Source organism: Mya arenaria, chromosome 3 (assembly GCF_026914265.1).
Source record: "Mya arenaria isolate MELC-2E11 chromosome 3, ASM2691426v1".
Taxonomy (NCBI): domain Eukaryota; kingdom Metazoa; phylum Mollusca; class Bivalvia; order Myida; family Myidae; genus Mya; species Mya arenaria.
In genome coordinates this window covers 56,587,591-56,607,223 of record NC_069124.1, presented here as the reverse complement: position 1 = coordinate 56,607,223, position 19,633 = coordinate 56,587,591, and the positions used below count along the sequence as shown (strand labels likewise).

Below are 19,633 nucleotides of genomic sequence, written 5' to 3'. Positions count from 1 at the left end.
TATTTCTCAAAATGTTGTTCGTTTTTTGTTAGGAAAAAACTAGTATCTACCACAAATATAGTGGCCAGTCATAAGTCTTAAGGTGTGTGTGTCAAGGTCATGAGGTCAATGAAATAAGTAAATGCAGTTGTACGTAAGGAAATAATACATCTCATGTGTTTCAATCTGTAATAGTAATATAAAACTCACCTTTTAGCATTAAGTTTGTAACTATTGAAAAATCAAATTCATGTAGTTGTGTTCAATGAATATAAATAATAAAACTCTATAGGCTCTTTCGCTACGCTGGATTTCTCCAAAGTTGCCAATGGATTGTTTGTCACCGAAGTTCTTTAGGGTGATTTAAATGATCAAATAAATATATTCAATGTAAAGATGATATTATTAAGTTATAATTGACAAATGTCGTTTTCCATAGCTCATAAAAATAAGTCAGCGACACAGTTTGGCAACTGCTCCCTCTCGTGCATGCTTTCAGTTTTGTTTATGTATCGATTATTGACCGATTTTCGATCATTGATTTTGTTTTGTCGGATTAAGGTGTAGAATCATTTATAACAATCACACTTTATATTAATTGTTCTCTTCGATTTAGTTCCGCATCTACAGGTAAGGAAAAATAACAAACCATGCATGCTTTCAATCTTTTCCTCACCACTGCACGATAATGCTGTATTCAGCATGTTATTCCATGTTTACCATTTTATCCTCTTTACCAGTCTATTTCATTTAGATTCCGATTTACAAGTATGCATATCATTATACCTTAGTTATCAAAGCTGCGCTGTCACAGATTGATTGTTCTCAAAACTGTTTTTTATTTTTATTTTCGGAATGAGCTAATGTTTGCTAAATGTCTGGAAACAAGTGAAATTTAACTGCTGACAAAAGAGCAGATTGCAGTATTCATATTTACGTTCGACATACGGCAGGCAGACAGGCAGACAGAAAGACAGACATCTTATTGAACACTACCAGAAAGACAAAAGGCCCATTGTTTTTAGAAATATGCCTTTTTAATAACAGGCTATATTTATGGTTTCAAACGACAAGGGACGCTCATGTATTAATATTGTTTATTTTTCAAAGTAACCAAAAAACGAGGGCTATGGTAAACCTCATATTTGCGTTTAAGCCAGGTATCAATAGCTATAATGGTGGCCGGTAGCGTCCTTTTTCTGTTCTTTTTTAATGTACCGAAGGAAACAAAATCACGTTAAATAAAAATGAAGCTCAAATAACAACAAGTTGTGATTATGTTTTAACGGCCGCATTTGTTTAATATTGATTTCAACAAGAACATGAGTTAACATGTCTGTACCGCCATCCACTGTCATGTCTGTACTCGATATAGGTTATAGTATCGTGTAAACTGACTGTACATCATCTATACGAATACTGTCCATTTTTGGAATATTGGGCAGGTCTTAAAATGCTGGACAGACTGTAAAATAAAGTACATTACGCAGTCCAAAAAACCTGTATAGTGTAAAAAATAGTTAAATGATGACGTGACAGAAATATTTTAAAAGTCCATTATGTCAGACAAAGGACTGTCCGAGGCACACAGAGCCGAAGTTGTTTTTCTCTAACATAATGGACAGTTTGAGGCGTTTCATTTTCTTAAATCACGTAAACGCAGAGTTTTGGTCGTAAATGTCATAGCCCCATTTTTTACGTCGTGTTGGTGGAGTCAGTTTGGAATAGGTTTCGTTGTTGTTCCGTGGAGGGTCAGGTAATCAACAGGAACCAGCCAAAGTTATCTTTTTTAAATAAAACTGTAAAATGTGTTTAATAAAAAACAACCTTTACTAACAAACAATTGTATAAACTTATTAAAAAACGAACCATCAGGATACAAAAACCCCGTTTGTCTTATAACGTTATGACAAAGCTTTGGACACATTGAATCGGAGCTCCTCGGCCATTTTTATCTAAAACAACCTCGGATGTATTTGGACGGTTTACATACTCAAAAAGAAATACGTTTAAGCCCGCTTCAAGTAGATCGCGTAGTAATTTTATTTAGCAGTTATACTTTATGCCTTAACTCTTGGGAATCTTAATTATGTTTGCTATAATACACTTCACTCGCAATCAATTTAAACTTAGATCAATAGAATTAATACAACTCTAAAACATTACATTACTGTTATAATTAAAAAAAAATAATTCAACTGATGTACCGGCATACATCAGAGGTTGTTTTATAACAGGTGATTGACTTTGTAAAATACATTTTCTTGCAAATTTTGAGCCACGGAGTGATTTTTTCTCGACAGGTATAGCCCACCGCCTCCTTTTCCCTTTAAAGACATCTATCTGAAAATATATAAACACAATCGTTAGATTTTTGCCTTATAATACCTGAAAATACAGACTTGAAATTTCGACGATCATTTGCAATCAAGTGACAATTTATTTGACATCAAATGAGCCTTAAAGTTCGTGAAGCTGTGTCGTAGTTCGTCATACTTTTAAAAGATCGAAAATGATATTAATACAGTTAATTGTTAATTTTCATGTTATGAAATTGATACCGTTTTTAAACAATTCGTTTCCTAATAAATTACAATTCATGAGCACCACAACCTATTCATTGGCACCACAACGTTCAGAAAATCGAACATAGTGCAATAAGTATAACAAATAAAGTTCTAAAATTTGTAACGAGGCAACCTTTTGTCAATAAAAAGCCACACACATGTTAAGAAATTAGATGAAACTAAGATACGATAACAATTCTCACGAAATTCCAGATTTTTACGTTGTCAACACTAACCTCTAGCAAGTTATGCAAGTTCTAGACGATCAGATTTTAAATTTATTCAGAAGTTTTACATTAAGAACAACTCATAGCCAATCATATGTGAAACTACATTTTCATTTTTTAAATTTACTCGTATAAACCTCTAAAAATGAAAAATAAGAAACCATATTCACTGTTTACATCCATATTCCACTCATTGGCACTATAACGGAAGACGCGTTGGAGCATTTTCAACACGTAACAAAATGTTATGGCTCCAATGATTACCCGCCATGTTATTGCATGACGTCATTCACGAGTGGCGCAGCTATTTATCACCGGAAGGAGGCGTTAGAGCATCCTGTGCACGTACCGTGACAGCTATAGGGACCGGAGTCTGTTTCTTTGCAGCGGCTGCTTGCTTAATGGGATAGGAAGTGACAAGTGGTACTGACTTTATATTTACAAAAAGCAAACATTTTAATGGTGCTAAAATTATATTTTTCGTTTTAATAAAACAAACACTTCTTGGTACCGGATGACAAAACTAATACTCAGCCCCCGGAAATAAGAGTTCCGAATAAGGTACGCTGTTAAAGAGCTATGTGACAAAACTTGCTAACCTGTATAATCTCAACGTTAGAATAAACAGTTGCTGTTTATTTAAAGTGTTCTACGGGAAACGTTTGTATATCCAACGGAAAATAGAATACGTTAATGGACTTCCGTTAGGTCAGCTTCAACGGCATAGAAGCTTTTTACGCAAACAAATTCATATGTATTTTTAAAATGTGATTCCCCTTCATAAAAGGTACGTAAACAGTATTTCGGGTAAAAATAAAGATTTTTTCAAACTATAAATTGGGCTCTGAAACGCGCTTTTATTAAAATAGTTTACTGGTTTTCATGGAGTGGCATTTCTTAGAAGACGACATTTCATTTAAACAGGTACAGATAAATAGCTCTCACTGGAGTTGGTTTTGTTAGAAACATTCAGTGGGGTTTGACGGACATTGTTATAAGCATTTTTCTCGAAACCAGGACATTTGAATAAGGTGATATTCCTGCAGACACGTAAAAACTATGCAAGTTAACGGCATTTACGGTAAAACACAAATGTACACCGACGCAGCTTCATTATTGATGCTGTGTATCATTACATCGTTATATCAGCAGGCGCTATTAACAGACGTGAAAGAAATGAAATTCAGACAAATGAAAAACCTTCAATGCACAGATGTGCCCTTGTTGAAGACGTACAGCAAGATAAGTCTGGCAGGATGTGGAATCCGTTGCAGCTCCTACACCGGATGTCAAATCACCAGCTATGATCACAACCTCCGGACATGTTTTCTACTGGACACAAACCAAATTGAACAATTGTCGATGTGTGTCCAGAACGTCGGCTGGTCTACCTACTTCTCCGAAAGCGCACAAGGTATTGTAACAGTCTACATAGACTGAACTCATAGCCTAACCCATACGGTTAATAGTATACAATTATTGACCTTTCAAACTTTCATTCAATAAATGGCGGCGTAGTATTTTGGTTATGTATTCGTGCCCCATTTAATATAAAAGTGTTTTCGTTATTTTTTGGATCATGCTCTAATAAAACTTCATTGATTACTGTTCATAAAATCTTTGTTCTAAAAACTAGCGAATAATAAACTATAAAAAAGAAAATCAGAGAACTTTTTCTCAACAAACCGGAAATAGAAAATTGACAGCTACGTCATCAGATTTAATTTTGCGTGAGGGACGTCTCACGAGAAGCGGCGAAAATAGCGCCCTTTTCAAAAGGGGGTAATTAAGAAAATAAATTAAAATACTAAAAACAACATCGCCACTCGTGAAAATAGGTTTTTCTATGACAAGCGTGAAATAAAATACGATCTGACACTGAAATAAACAAATATCCTCTATATATTAAAATTGTATTTAAATACACCTAAAAAAAACCTAATTGGTTAATTATCCCCATCACATTTAGGTTTCTCAACATACCAATAGCAGTTACTGTTCGTGACAGTGGTTTGCACAAAGTTTCGAAAATGCGGCTTTAATTAAAATTGTGTTCAATTAAGAGTGATGTTACTTTCTAGTCTGATAATAATGATAAAACTGATAACTAAATTATAAGAGTGGATGGAAGCAACACTGAACCTGACCCGAGGAAGACTGTAAAAGCCCTACGACTATAGCCGTCTTCATTCATATGACTGTAAATTGGACAACCTTGTTTTTTTCTCCCTCAATTTTATGTTTCACCCGTTTATATCTACATTTGACATATATTTTACTGCAAACAACGCCTGCATGTTTCAACTTTAAAAAGTCCACGTTGCATACTAGCACCATTGTCAGATTATGTTCGATCTCTATAATCAAACCTATATTGGTGCATGAATCTAAGCTCTGGAGCACTTGCTTGTTATTCAGATGGCATAATTAAACACACGCAAACGTAAAATCACCACAAACAAACGTACAATGGCCACACACAAACGTACAATCGCCAAAAACAAACGTAAAATCACCACACACAAACGTACAATGGCCACAAACAAACGTACAATGGCCACACACAAACGTACAATCGCCACACACAAACGTACAATCGCCACAAACAAACGTACAATCGCCACAAACAAACCTACAAGCACAAACAAACGTACAATCGCCACAAACAAACGTACAATCGCCACACACAAACCTACAAGCACACACAAACGTACAAAGGCCACAAACAAACGTACAATCGCCAAACACAAACGTACAAGCACACACAAACGTACAATGGCCACACACAAACGTAAAATCACCACACACAAACGTACAATCGCCACACACAAACGTAAAATCACCACACACAATCGTACAAGCACACACAAACGTACAATGGCCACACACAAACGTACAATGGCCACACACAAACGTAAAATCACTTAACACAAACGTGCAATGGCCACACACAAACGTAAAATCACCACACATCAACGTACAATGGCCACACACAAACGTAAAATCACCACACACAAACGTACAATGGCCACACACAAACGTAAAATCACCACATACAAATCTACAAGCACACACAAACGTACAATGGCCACACACAAACGTAAAATCACCAGACACAAACGCACAAGCACATACAAACGTACAATGGCCACACACAAACGTAAAATCACCACACACAAACGTACAAACACACACAAACGTACAATGGCCACACACAAACGTAAAATCACCACACACAAACGTATAATCACCAAAAACAAACGTAAAATCACTTAACACAAACGTACAATCGCCACAAACAAACGTAAAATCACCACACACAAACATACAATGGCCACAGACAAACGTACCATGGTCACACACAAACGTACAATCGCCAAAAACAAACGTAAAATCACCACACACAAACGTACAATGGCCACACACAAACGTACAATGGCCACATACAAACGTACACACACCAAAGTCAAACGTACAAGTATTACAAACAAACGTACAATGGCCACAATCAACCGCACAATCACCACAAACAAACGTACAATCGCCACAAACAAACGTACAATCGCCACAAACAAACGTACAATCGCCACAATCAAACGCACAATGGCCACAATCAAACGTACAATCGCCACAATCAAACGCAAAATCACCACACAAACGTACAATGGCCACAAACAAACGTACAAACACCAAAATCAAACTTACAACTGTCACAAACAAACGAACAAATACCACAAACAAACGTACAATCGCCACAAACAAACGTACAATCGCCACAAACAAACGTACAATCGCCACAAACAAACGTACAATGGCCACAATCAAACGCACAATCACCGCACAAACGTACAATGGCCACAAACAAACGTACAATCGCCACAAACAAACGTACAATCGCCACAAACAAACGTACAATCGCCACAATCAAACGCACAATCGCCACAAACAAACGTACAATCGCCAAAATCAAACGCACAATCACCACACAAACGTACAATGGCCACAATCAAACGCACAATCACCACACAAACGTACAATGGCCACAAACAAACGTACAAACACCAAAATCAAACTTACAACTGTCACAAACAAACGTACAAATACCACACACTAAAGTACAGTCGCCACACGCAAATGTACAATCACCACACACAAACGTACAATCACCACACACAAACGAACAATGGCTACAAACAAACGTACAAACACCAAAATCAAACGTACAAATATCACAAACAAACGTACAAATATCACACACAAAAGTACAGTTGCCACACGCAAACGAACTTACACTACACAAATATGTCAATGTACTGCTATTTCTTTCAGGACGCAATGTGAGTGGTATTAACGCAACAGCCTCCAGTATTGAAGTGGAAAAGACAGCGGCCCGTAAAGCCATTGACGGTGATTTGTCGACAAGCCACCACGGCCTGAACAGTTGTTTCCATTCAGCATTGGATAAGGACAACTTTTGGCAGATGGAGTTCGCAATGCCTGTACCTATCACGGCCGTCGACATCTACTTTCGAGCTGATTGTTGCAGTAAGCGATTCATAGTTGTGCTAAGTCTACTAGCACAATCTAAAAACGTATTGGCGGTTCTTCAAGTGTATCAAATGTCATGCAAATCTTAGACTTTACACTAGCCTTATTTCCTTGTTGCGGTGATACGGTTATTGGAATATATAAGTCACAGGGTACACTTTGTTGAATGTCTGAAGCCAATATTGTATAATGATAAAGGTGTTGAAATGTTAAATTTCAGTAAAAAATATCTAATATTCTCGTATTCTTGAAGCTTTTTATTATTAACAAAACTTCTCTTCATTTTAAAGATCCATACGCTTACATATTTCCTAATAGGTAATATAAAAAAACTTCATTGTTGGTGTAAATCGTAGTGTGGTCTTTCCACCATTTTATTTAACCAACTCTTTCTTTTATTTTTTACAGATGAACGTAATGCAAACATTTGGCTGTACGTCTGTCAAACGGAGGCCGAATGTGAAGGATACACAGGAACACTATGTGCCTACTACAGCGGGCCTCCCTTCGACCCGTACCTGCCGCAAAGGGTCACATGTGACAATGTCGGATATGGGCGGTTCCTCCGTCTGCGACAGCTGACGTCTTCGGGTGACTACCTACAACTTTGTGAAATAATAGCCTACGCGTAAGGATCGTCGATTGAGAGCAGTTACCGCCTGTGTGAAGCTACCACCTACTCCTTTAAATTATCACCCGTGTCTGATTGCAACTTACTCTTAAAGAACTTATCACATCCATTTAAAAACGTCGCCTTTCTAAAAGAGTTTTCGCATACTCCTAAACAATATCCCCTTATCGGCAACTTCTATATATTACTGGTTTTATGAAAATAATCGACTACACCTGAACATTATCTTTTTTGAAGTTATCGGCTACTCCTCAATTGAATTGTCCTTATAAAGTTAATCGACTACACCTGAACATTATATCTTTTGAAGTTATCGGCCACTCCTCAATTAAATTGTCCTTATAAAGTTAATCGACTACACCTGAACATTATATCTTTTGAAGTTATCGGCTACTCCTCAATTGAATTGTCCTTATAAAGTTAATCGACTACACCTGAACATTATATCTTTTGAAGTTATCGGCTACTCCTCAATTGAATTGTCCTTATAAAGTTAATCGACTACACATGAACATTATATCTTTTGAAGTTATCGGCTACTCCTCAATTGAATTCTCCTTATAAAGTTTATCGACTACACCTGAACATTATATCTTTTGAAGTTATCGGCTTCTCCTCAATTGAATTGTCCTTATAAAGTTAATCGACTACACCTGAACATTATCTCTTTTGAAGTTATCGGCTACTCCTCCTTATGAAATTTATTGGCTAATCATAAACTTTGTCGGATGTGTGCGGTTATCGCTTCTCCTGAACAGCATCGTCATTGGAAAGTATCGACTGTTCCTAAACATTATCATATTTTTTAAGTTATCACCTATTTCTAAATATCATCGCTCTTCACGAGTTATCACCTACTTCTAAATATCATCGCTCTTAACGAGTTATCACCTACTTCTAAATATCATCGCTCTTAACGAGTTATCAACTACTTCTAAATATCATCGCTCTTCACGAGTTATCACCTACTTCTAAATATCATCGCTCTTAACGAGTTATCACCTACTTCTAAATATCATCGCTCTTAACGAGTTATCAACTACTTCTAAATATCATCGCTCTTCACGAGTTATCGCCTACTTCTAAATATCATCGCTCTTAACGAGTTATCACCTACTTCTAAATATCATCGCTCTTAACGAGTTATCGCCTACTTCTAAATATCATCGCTCTTAATAAGTTATCACCTATTTCTAAATATCATCGCTCTTCACGAGTTATCACCTACTCCTAAATATCATCGCTCTTCACGAGTTATCACCTACTCCTAAATATCATCGCTCTTAACGAGTTATCACCTACTTCTAAATATCATCGCTCTTAATGAGTTATCGCCTACTTCTAAATATCATCGCTCTTAATAAGTTATCACCTATTTCTAAATATCATCGCTCTTAATGAGTTATCACCTACTTCTAAATATCATCGCTCTTAATAAGTTATCACCTATTTCTAAATATCATCGCTCTTAACGAGTTATCACCTACTTCTAAATATCATCGCTCTTAATGAGTTATCACCTTCTTCTAAATATCATCGCTCTTCACGAGTTATCACCTACTTCTAAATATCATCGCTCTTAATAAGTTATCACCTATTTCTAAATATCATCGCTCTTCACGAGTTATCACCTACTTCTAAATATCATCGCTCTTCACGAGTTATTACCTACTTCTAAATATCATCGCTCTTCACGAGTTATCACCTACTTCTAAATATCATCGCTCTTAACGAGTTATCACCTACTTCTAAATATCATCGCTCTTCACGAGTTATCACCTACTTCTAAATATCATCGCTCTTAACGAGTTATCACCTACTCCTAAATATCATCGCTCTTAACGAGTTATCACCTACTTCTAAATATCATCGCTCTTCACGAGTTATCACCTACTTCTAAATATCATCGCTCTTAATGAGTTATCGCCTACTCTTAAATATCATCGCTCTTAATGAGTTATCACCTACTTCTAAATATCATCGCTCTTAACGAGTTATCGCCTACTCCTAAATATCATCGCTCTTAATGAGTTATCGCCTACTCCTAAATATCATCGCTCTTAACGAGTTATCACCTACTTCTAAATATCATCGCTCTTAATGAGTTATCGCCTACTTCTAAATATCATCGCTCTTAACGAGTTATCACCTACTTCTAAATATCATCGCTCTTCACGAGCTATCACCTACTTCTAAATATCATCGCTCTTCATGAGTTATCACCTACTTCTAAATATCATCGCTCTTAACGAGTTATCACCTACTTCTAAATATCATCGCTCTTAACGAGTTATCACCTACTTCTAAATATCATCGCTCTTCACGAGTTATCACCTACTTCTAAATATCATCGCTCTTAACGAGTTATCACCTACTTCTAAATATCATCGCTCTTCACGAGTTATCACCTACTTCTAAATATCATCGCTCTTCACGAGTTATCACCTACTTCTAAATATCATCGCTCTTCACGAGTTATCACCTATTTCTAAATATCATCGCTCTTCACGAGTTATCAACTACTTCTAAATATCATCGCTCTTAACGAGTTATCACCTACTTCTAAATATCATCGCTCTTCACGAGTTATCACCTACTTCTAAATATCATCGCTCTTAACGAGTTATCACCTACTTCTAAATATCATCGCTCTTCACGAGTTATCGACTACTCCTTAATATCATCGCTCTTAACGAGTTATCGCCTACTCCTAAATATCATCGCTCTTAACGAGTTATCACCTACTTCTAAATATCATCGCTCTTAACGAGTTATCACCTACTTCTAAATATCATCGCTCTTAACGAGTTATCACCTACTTCTAAATATCATCGCTCTTAACGAGTTACCACCTACTCCTAAATATCATCGCTCTTAAAGAGTTATCGACTACTCTTAAATATTATCGCTTTTAACGAGTTACCACCTACTCCTAAATATCATCGCTCTTAAAGAGTTATCACCTACTCCTAAATATCATCGCTCTTAACGAGTTATCACCTACTCCTAAATATCATCGCTCTTAACGAGTTATCACCTACTCCTAAATATCATCGCTCTTAACGAGTTATCGACTACTCCTAAATATCATCGTTCTTAACGAGTTACCACCTACTCCTAAATATCATCGCTTTTAACGAGTTATCACCTACTTCTAAATATCATCGCTCTTCACGAGTTATCACCTACTTCTAAATATCATCGCTCTTAACGAGTTATCACCTACTTCTAAATATCATCGCTCTTAACGAGTTATCACCTACTTCTAAATATCGTCGCTCTTAAAGAGTTATCACCTACTCCTAAATATCGTCGCTCTTAACGAGTTATCACCTACTCCTTAATATCATCGCTCTTAACGAGTTATCGACTACTCCTAAATATCATCGCTCTTAACGAGTTACCACCTACTCCTTAATATCATCGCTCTTAACGAGTTACCACCTACTCCTAAATATCATCGCTCTTAACGAGTTATCGACTACTCCTAAATATCATCGCTCTTAACGAGTTATCGACTACTCCTAAATATCATCGCTCTTAACGAGTTATCACCTACTTCTAAATATCATCGCTCTTAACGAGTTATCACCTGCTCTCGACTACTCCTAAATATCATCGCTCTTAACGAGTTATCGACTACTCCTAAATATAATCGCTCTTAACGAGTTATCGACTACTCCTAAATATCATCGCTCTTAATGAGTTATCGCCTACTCCTAAATATAATCGCTCTTAACGAGTTATCGACTACTCCTAAATATCATCGCTCTTAACGAGTTACCACCTACTCCTAAATATCATCGCTCTTAATGAGTTATCGCCTACTCCTAAATATCATCGCTCTTAACGAGTTATCACCTAATCCTAAATATCATTGCTCTTAACGAGTTATCACCTACTCCTAAATATCATCGCTCTTAAAGAGTTATCGACTACTCTTAAATATAATCGCTCTTAACGAGTTATCGACTACTCCTAAATATCATCGCTCTTAAAGAGCTATCACCTACTCCTAAATATCATCGCTCTTAACGAGTTATCACCTACTCCTTAATATCATCGCTCTTAACGAGTTATCGACTACTCCTAAATATCATCGCTTTTAACGAGTTGCCACCTACTCCTAAATATCATCGCTCTTAATGAGTTATCGCCTACTCCTAAATATCATCGCTCTTAACGAGTTATCACCTAATCCTAAATATCATCGCTCTTAACGAGTTATCACCTACTTCTAAATATCATCGCTCTTAAAGAGTTATCGACTACTCTTAAATATAATCGCTCTTAACGAGTTATCGACTACTCCTAAATATCATCGCTCTTAAAGGGTTATCACCTACTCCTGAATATCATCGCTCTTAACGAGTTATCACCTACTCCTAAGTATCATCGCTTTAAATGAGTTATCGACTACTCCTAAACGGTATCGCCATGATGAAGTAATCGCCTATCGCCTTTGTGCAGTTTTCGCCTATTTCTACAGCATCGCATTTGTGTGAAGTGGGTACTCCTTGATTAAATAATATTTTGTTGCATGAGAACACATTTGACAATTACAATTAGAATACAAATTTCAACACAATATTTAGACCGACGTGATAAAAACAAGCATGCAAAGGTATTGGGCCACGAGTTATGCCAAGATCAGTTACAGCCCTCTCCCGAAACGTCACATTCTATACCAAGCAAAGGTGTTTCATAAGCAAAACAACAACAACACTAAGAGTAATATTGTTTAAGCGGAAAAAACATGATACAGTAGAAGTTGTAGAGAAAGACATGTGAGAGAAAGAGAGATCGAGAGAAGATGAGCTCATCTTCGCGTACTCCTTAACAACATCGCTATCGTGAAAGTATCGACTACTCCTAAAACTTATCCTTTATAGCGCCTGTGTAGTAAAGTCTCAGCGCTTACTTTTAAAACTTTTGTGAAATAATAGGATTCTTGCAGGTGTCGTTTTCTTTTAAAGGGGTATAGTCGGCTTTTACGAGTTCATTTGTTATATTTAGAATAACAGAAGTATAAGGTGCCTTACTGCAAACCTAGAAGACATGGGTCAAGCGTCGGAGAAATATGTTTGTCTATTTTCTATTTTCTAACTTTCTTAATTATTATTCTATTTATACATTGAATTTAATATCTTAACGTATTATCATGGCTTGTTTTACAAATTTACAATTATGATAAAGCCGACAATACCCATTTTAATGTTATGACCTGGGTTAAGTGGTGGTTTCTTTATAGAATACTTATAATTCCGAATGTAACATATGGTTCTACTTTACCAATGCTTTTCTTAAGTCAAATTTATTCCGATTGCAATTTGTATCGGCGCTAAACGTAATAAATATTTTTTTTAAAGTTAAACGGATATTCATAAAAATTATCAAGTTAATATTGAATAATTGGCAGTCATCCTATAGGAGCAGAGACCTTTCTTTGAAGTGTGTGTTTTCTTACGTATTTAGCTATTGTTTCTTACTGTCTCTTGTGTGTATTATTAAAATTTCACTGTGAAGGCGGACTCGATGAATGTTGATTTCTAGGCTGTATGCCGTTATAACTGTTGTCTTTTATAACCGTAATTTGTAATCTACCATGGACAGATAGACATGGCATTTAAAACATTTGACGAATTTACACGTGTAAACCCAGCGCTGTAACAAATGCGGTGTTCAACGACCTAATTAAAATTTACATATTAATAACAAAGTCACCAATCTGCTCTTATAGCTACGAAACGGTGTTCTGCATATTAAGTAGCTTACAAAAAATAATTAATTTACTCACAAAACGTAGCAGACCGAAAGCCTTTCAACGCCTTAAGCGCTTTGATTCCTAACAGTAATAGTTAGTTTTGCAGTTTTAAACCTACATTGAAATTTATATTAATTGATTAGTTATGCAGATATAGCTAAGCTCGATTGAGAAGCAAGCTACTAATAACTGTTGGGTCCGAGTCTAACTAGCTTGAATTTATAGGTGGCCAAGGAAACGTCCCCATAGTTCATAGGAACAAATCACCGACATCTTTGGTGGGATATTAATACTTTTGCTGTAGAACATGTTCGTCATGATCATTTGAATATTCATGAGAGAATAAAGATACGAATATTTGAAATGAATAAAAAAAAATAGGAATTAGTCGAATAACTTATTCTAATAAACAAAAATACTTGTTATAAACCAGGGATTTGATAGCACATAGACATGCAATTAATAGACAAAAATTAACATCACATGTATTGAATGAATTAATGCCATTTCAGCATATTTTTCATATTGTTTATTATTTACCTTAAAAAAGAAGACAATGAGTCGCCTCTTCATTTACAGGGAATCAATTGTCTTGAAGGTTTTGACAAACTTGTTAACTAATATCTTAACGGTAAAGAATACCTGCGGTAGTTATATTTCGTTGTAAATCAGTAACGTTACATCCATTGAATCACTTTAGCGTATGTAATGATACACAGCGTTTGGAGAAGACGTACTAATCGTCTGGTATTGGTGTGTCTATCATGCTGTGAACATACCAAATCATAAGTGCACGTAACACGCGCAAGAATTTCCGATGAATTAAAACATATGCCGAGCCAATATAATCGTATAACTAGGTAATATGCACCGAATACCACTTACGGAAAATCTACATATACTGAAGACCGCTCCACACACTCAAGAAAAACAGCTGTACTGAACGACAACCAAACAAAAACAAATACTGACTGAGCGCCAAAGTGGCATATAGTTCCTCTAACAGATACCGCACGCAACACATACACATAAATGGTAATATGTATTTTTCAATACATACTTTTGTTTTATTGGAATTATTATTCTTTTTTCAATTGACATAAGTACTCGCCCTGAAATTACGGCAGGTTGATGCCAAAAAATAATATTTATTTTCAATATATATTAATAATAAAATTATTGATAAAACCGAACAAAACAACCCATATGATTTAGGTAAAGATAAAAAATATTAGTTTTTATACATTTTTAATCAATAGCTACGTGGCCACAAATTTCCCAGTTAAAAAACGCCAAAACATCGCTAATATCTTTTTATCTGTACCTAAATCATATGCATTTATTCTATTTTGTTTTGTTTTTTAACCATTTTAGTAAAATAAGTAAAACATGAATAAAACATGATAATGCATTTAAATTGTATTTTGCATCAACCGATATTTTACCTATAAGTATGTACCAAGTTTACTGTTAGCCGTTATTGTTAGGTGATGCCTAAAGGCAGCAACATAAATGACTGCTGGGTATCATTGCAATAATGATATTAACAATTCCCTTTTGCGCATTTGTCCTTATAAACTGTATTCCGATCGAATTAAACCACCCATGTCACCGAGCGTCCAGAGGAAGAAGTTGGAAATACACTTTTGAATATTCATACGAACTACTTTTCGTGACGTCACTGTAGAGAGCCGTTTACAGAAGTTTTGCAGTGAATAGCGTTATTTTATCAACCCATCCGCATATTGCATGAATGCAATTTCTATTTATATTCCACTTATCTCCAATGGGAACCTATTCCCTTTTTACTTATAACTGAATACTTGAAAATGAAACCGAAATTTTGTCTGGTTGGTAGCTTCGGTAAAACTGTCAGACATCCACTAAATAAATTTATAGAATCTATAGCCAATTGAACAATTGGCATTCAAGATAAGGCCTAAAAAATAAATTGTGTGGTTCGGGTAATATGGTCCCCAAGAATAGGTAGGATAGGTTTTTTATTTTGTTCTTTTTTTGTTTTGTTTTTAGTTTGGTACAGGTTTGTTTGCTTTGTTTTTGTCCCTTTTCAACATAATTTTAGTTATATAAGGACATTGCTGAGCATCGCTGCAGTTAGGTGGTGTGTCATTGCTAGTTTTGTTGCCATTCGTCACACACCTTCCGAAAGCAAAACATATTGATAATTAAATGTGACAATACTGACCTGCTTCAGCATCTCAAAAACATTTCTCTGCCTTTTTCCAAGAAGTAAAGTAAGTATAATTTATAAACTGTACAAATGGCAACAGACCCAGGTTTCAGTCCCAGTTTAAAAGAAAGTCTCATTTTGTCAGGCACCAGCCTATGTCAGAACTCCCAGTATTTTATATTTCCTTTCTATACTAGTAGTATGTTTGCCCTGCTGCTATTTTATTTAAACTATTTTTTATGATTGCATCTGACAACATGACAGGTGAAAAGGGTCATGGCTTGTCCTGCAGTGGTGGTTGGAGTATATTAAAATTAGACCGGCATTCAATCTTATGAGTGGGAAAACTTGTACTATTATCCAAGAGACATTTTGTTCCATTGTATACACCTTACTCTGAAGAGCGAAAAGTCGGAGAATTTCTTGATAAATTGTACGACAGGAATATCGTACAGCTGTTCTTCATACAAACGGGTCCATGGCCCCTTGTCGGATGTTGAGATGTCAATCACAGATACAGATCCCGGCTAGAACAAAAACATTATCTCTACATCTTCGAAACTAATCTTGGGTGTTATGAGCTTAAACTCCCGACGTTCTGGAGTGTTTTTTTCGCAAGTCGCACCAAAAAAATAACAGTAGGGTCGGCGATATTTTACAGCTAGGGTCGGGTGATCCGAACCACACAATTTATTTTTTTAGGCCTAAGATTGATTTCTTGTACTTAACGACCTCAACACAATATATGGGGAGGACGCAAATTAAGGTTCTCGTAAATCTGATTATGAAAAAGCATACAAGCGGGAGTATGTATGTATATATTTCTTTAAACCTTGCGGTCAAGGGTAACCCGTGAAAGTGCAAGCACTTATTTTCAACGGGATCCTTTGTTTTTGCTGAAGGGACAGCACGCTGAAGAGACAGTGGTGGGATGCAAGGAAGTCCGAGTGCGATCCGCTAGCTCCTTTTTCGAAGAGACCCCTTGGTTCTTTTACGTGCTCGGTGTAAAGCACCTATACACGGGGTACAACTTTCCTGGGTTAAACCAGTACTGAGTACACCACTTTTCCAAGCACTACCTTTACAATGCCGAGCGCAAATGAGCTACTTGTACCAACTTTTAACGTCTTTACGTATGACGCGGCTAGGGATCGAACTCACTCCCGCTCCGTAGGCGGACGCTTAACCACTAGGCCACGGAGACGGTTAAAATATAAAACTTACTTAAATTAATCTTAAACACAAGCTAATATAATCAGATAAGATATATGGATATGCCTGGACAATATCGAACCGGGGGCCTTTCAAATTTGGAGCGAACGTTCTTCCAATGAGCCACATCTCCGATAAACAGGCTTTATCTGCGAGGACATTGACGTCACGTTTTCCGTCAGTGTTGGCAAACCAGCATCGTGATAAAAAGGAATGCAAGTATTATTTACTTTCGTAACTATATATCGTTATATGTGTTATTTTCGATTAAATACCGCATCCACTGATCATAAATGACTCTTCACGCAAGTTTTCCTGACAATGTCAGACCATAATTTAGCCTAAGAGAGCCCGCAAACATTTACACTCTAAAATATTCTACGCCGGGCGAAGATTGAATTTGTAATTGCGAATGGCAAAGTGATATAGAACAGAACAAAACATTTAATTCCAAGAAGGTCATTGATCCATGTTGTTTATTGTGTTAACTTGGTCTATATTTCTCAATGTTAGAGTACTTTGTAAGTTGTAAATATATTTGCATATCTTCAATTTAGGAGGAAATAAAATTTAATTGATTGATTGATGTCACATTCAATATTTTAAGGTTTGGCTGAAGTCTAATACTTGGCAATCATATTTCTTTGTTTTATTTGTATTTACAACTTAATTATATTTAATGCAATATTCAAGCAGAGCATTTAAACTTAACTACAGCTCATTTGATGAGTTTGCAAATGTAACAATAGCATCTGCACATAAAATAATAAATATTTTAAACATACTGCCATCAATCCAATCTAAACATTTATGTACCAAAACTTTAATGTCATTCATAAACGTCGAGAAAAGGAAAGGCGACATACTTTATCCTTGCTTTACTCGAAGAGTACAATTCAAATCATCGCCTAATGCATTATTATGTTTCACTTTTGATTTGACCGAATCGTACATAGATTTAAATTTATTCGACATATTACGTCTAATTCCAAGCTTTATAAATTGATACCATAGATTGTCTCTCACTTTACATATATTATCAAAGGTTTTTGTAGTATCTATTAAACGCGCAGTATAAGCGTTTGCTTTAATTCAACATAAGAGTGGCAATAACATGCAGTACCTATTATCATTAGTACCAATATGTGATATGGATTTCGTCTATGCTTCTATATATATACATAATATGTTTCTTCCCAATCAGTCTATATATTGTTTAATACTCTAAGAAATAATTTACCAATAATACTCAGCAATGTGATTTCTACGAAGTAATTCTCGTCATTGATAATTTACCTTTTTATGCAATGGTATAACGCGACCCTCCTGCGGAAAATATCGTATTTCAAAAAAGCTTATTAAACAATGAAAGAAGATGTGGCAACAATATGGATTTCCCATGAATGCAAAATGCATTTACATTCATATCAGGGCCCCTACTTTTGTAAGCTTTCAATTGTGTTATACATTATAGACATTAATTTGCAAATGTAAACTTAACTTTTGGTGACAAAAAAAAATGTTTTCTCGGGACAATTGTAACACCCTAAAAGTTAACTATAACAAGGAATTGAGTAAAATAGGAAACAAAAATGGTTCCGCTGGGGCTGGAACCCAGGTCCTCTCGCGTGTGAAGCGAGCGTGATAACCACTACACTACGGAACCGATACGGTTGAAATGTGACCGGTCCTTACTTTTATGTACAAAAGAAGCAGAAAACATAGATGAAGATTCGGGGATAAAAAAACAAACAAAAAACAAATTTGTATATCGAGGACCAATCGTCGACCGAATGACCCCGATAATTTTACGACGATAGTACGAATGGCCCTTGACACCGCCACTTGCCATGCAAGTTTGCTAAAAATGATTCATTTGACTGCCATACAATGACTCCTGTTGAAGCGTCTAGTTATTACTATGTAGTATGATTGTTGTTTTGCAAATGTTTTTTTATGATTTTAAAGATACATATTACAGTGTGTATATACCACGTGCTTAATTACGTCATTTATGCTACGTCGGAAGGAAACATTTTGCCTAAAAAGAAAATTTAAATCAAAGATAACTTTTCTTTTACTGCACCATTTTAAGTGAAACAAAGGGCAGTCTATATCGCTTTAAGAGCCCCGTCTTCGTTTTATTACCGGAGTTTGATAAGGTGATTAGTTTCATCAAACACTTCGACAAACCTGTTTCCAAAAATGTTTTGACAGTGCTCCGTCAGACGGCCGTATTATGAAAAGGTTTGTCGAAGTGTTTTAAGAAACTAAACTCTCTATCAAACTCTGGTAAAAACGGTAGATGATGCTCCGTAAGCGGCGTAGACTGCGCTATAATTCATTCAAATGGTGAGGAATTAGTGAAGTTATCTTGGTTTAATGTCTTCATTCAAGGCAAAATATTGCCTTCCGACCAAGCGTTTATGACGCAATTTATCACGTGGTATTCACACACTATAATTTTAATAGCTAATCATGATTACTATTTTAGTAAATTTTCTATGACAAATC

At 35.9% G+C, this 19,633-nt stretch overlaps 1 non-coding gene across 1 annotated transcript; it reads right to left on the bottom strand.

Moving 5' to 3' along the window:
- Nucleotides 1-18,712: 18,712 nt before the first annotated feature.
- Trnav-cac (transfer RNA valine (anticodon CAC)) lies at nt 18,713-18,785 on the bottom strand. Its single transcript has one exon. It is a non-coding gene; the product is annotated as a tRNA-Val (tRNA).
- Nucleotides 18,786-19,633: the final 848 nt, after the last annotated feature.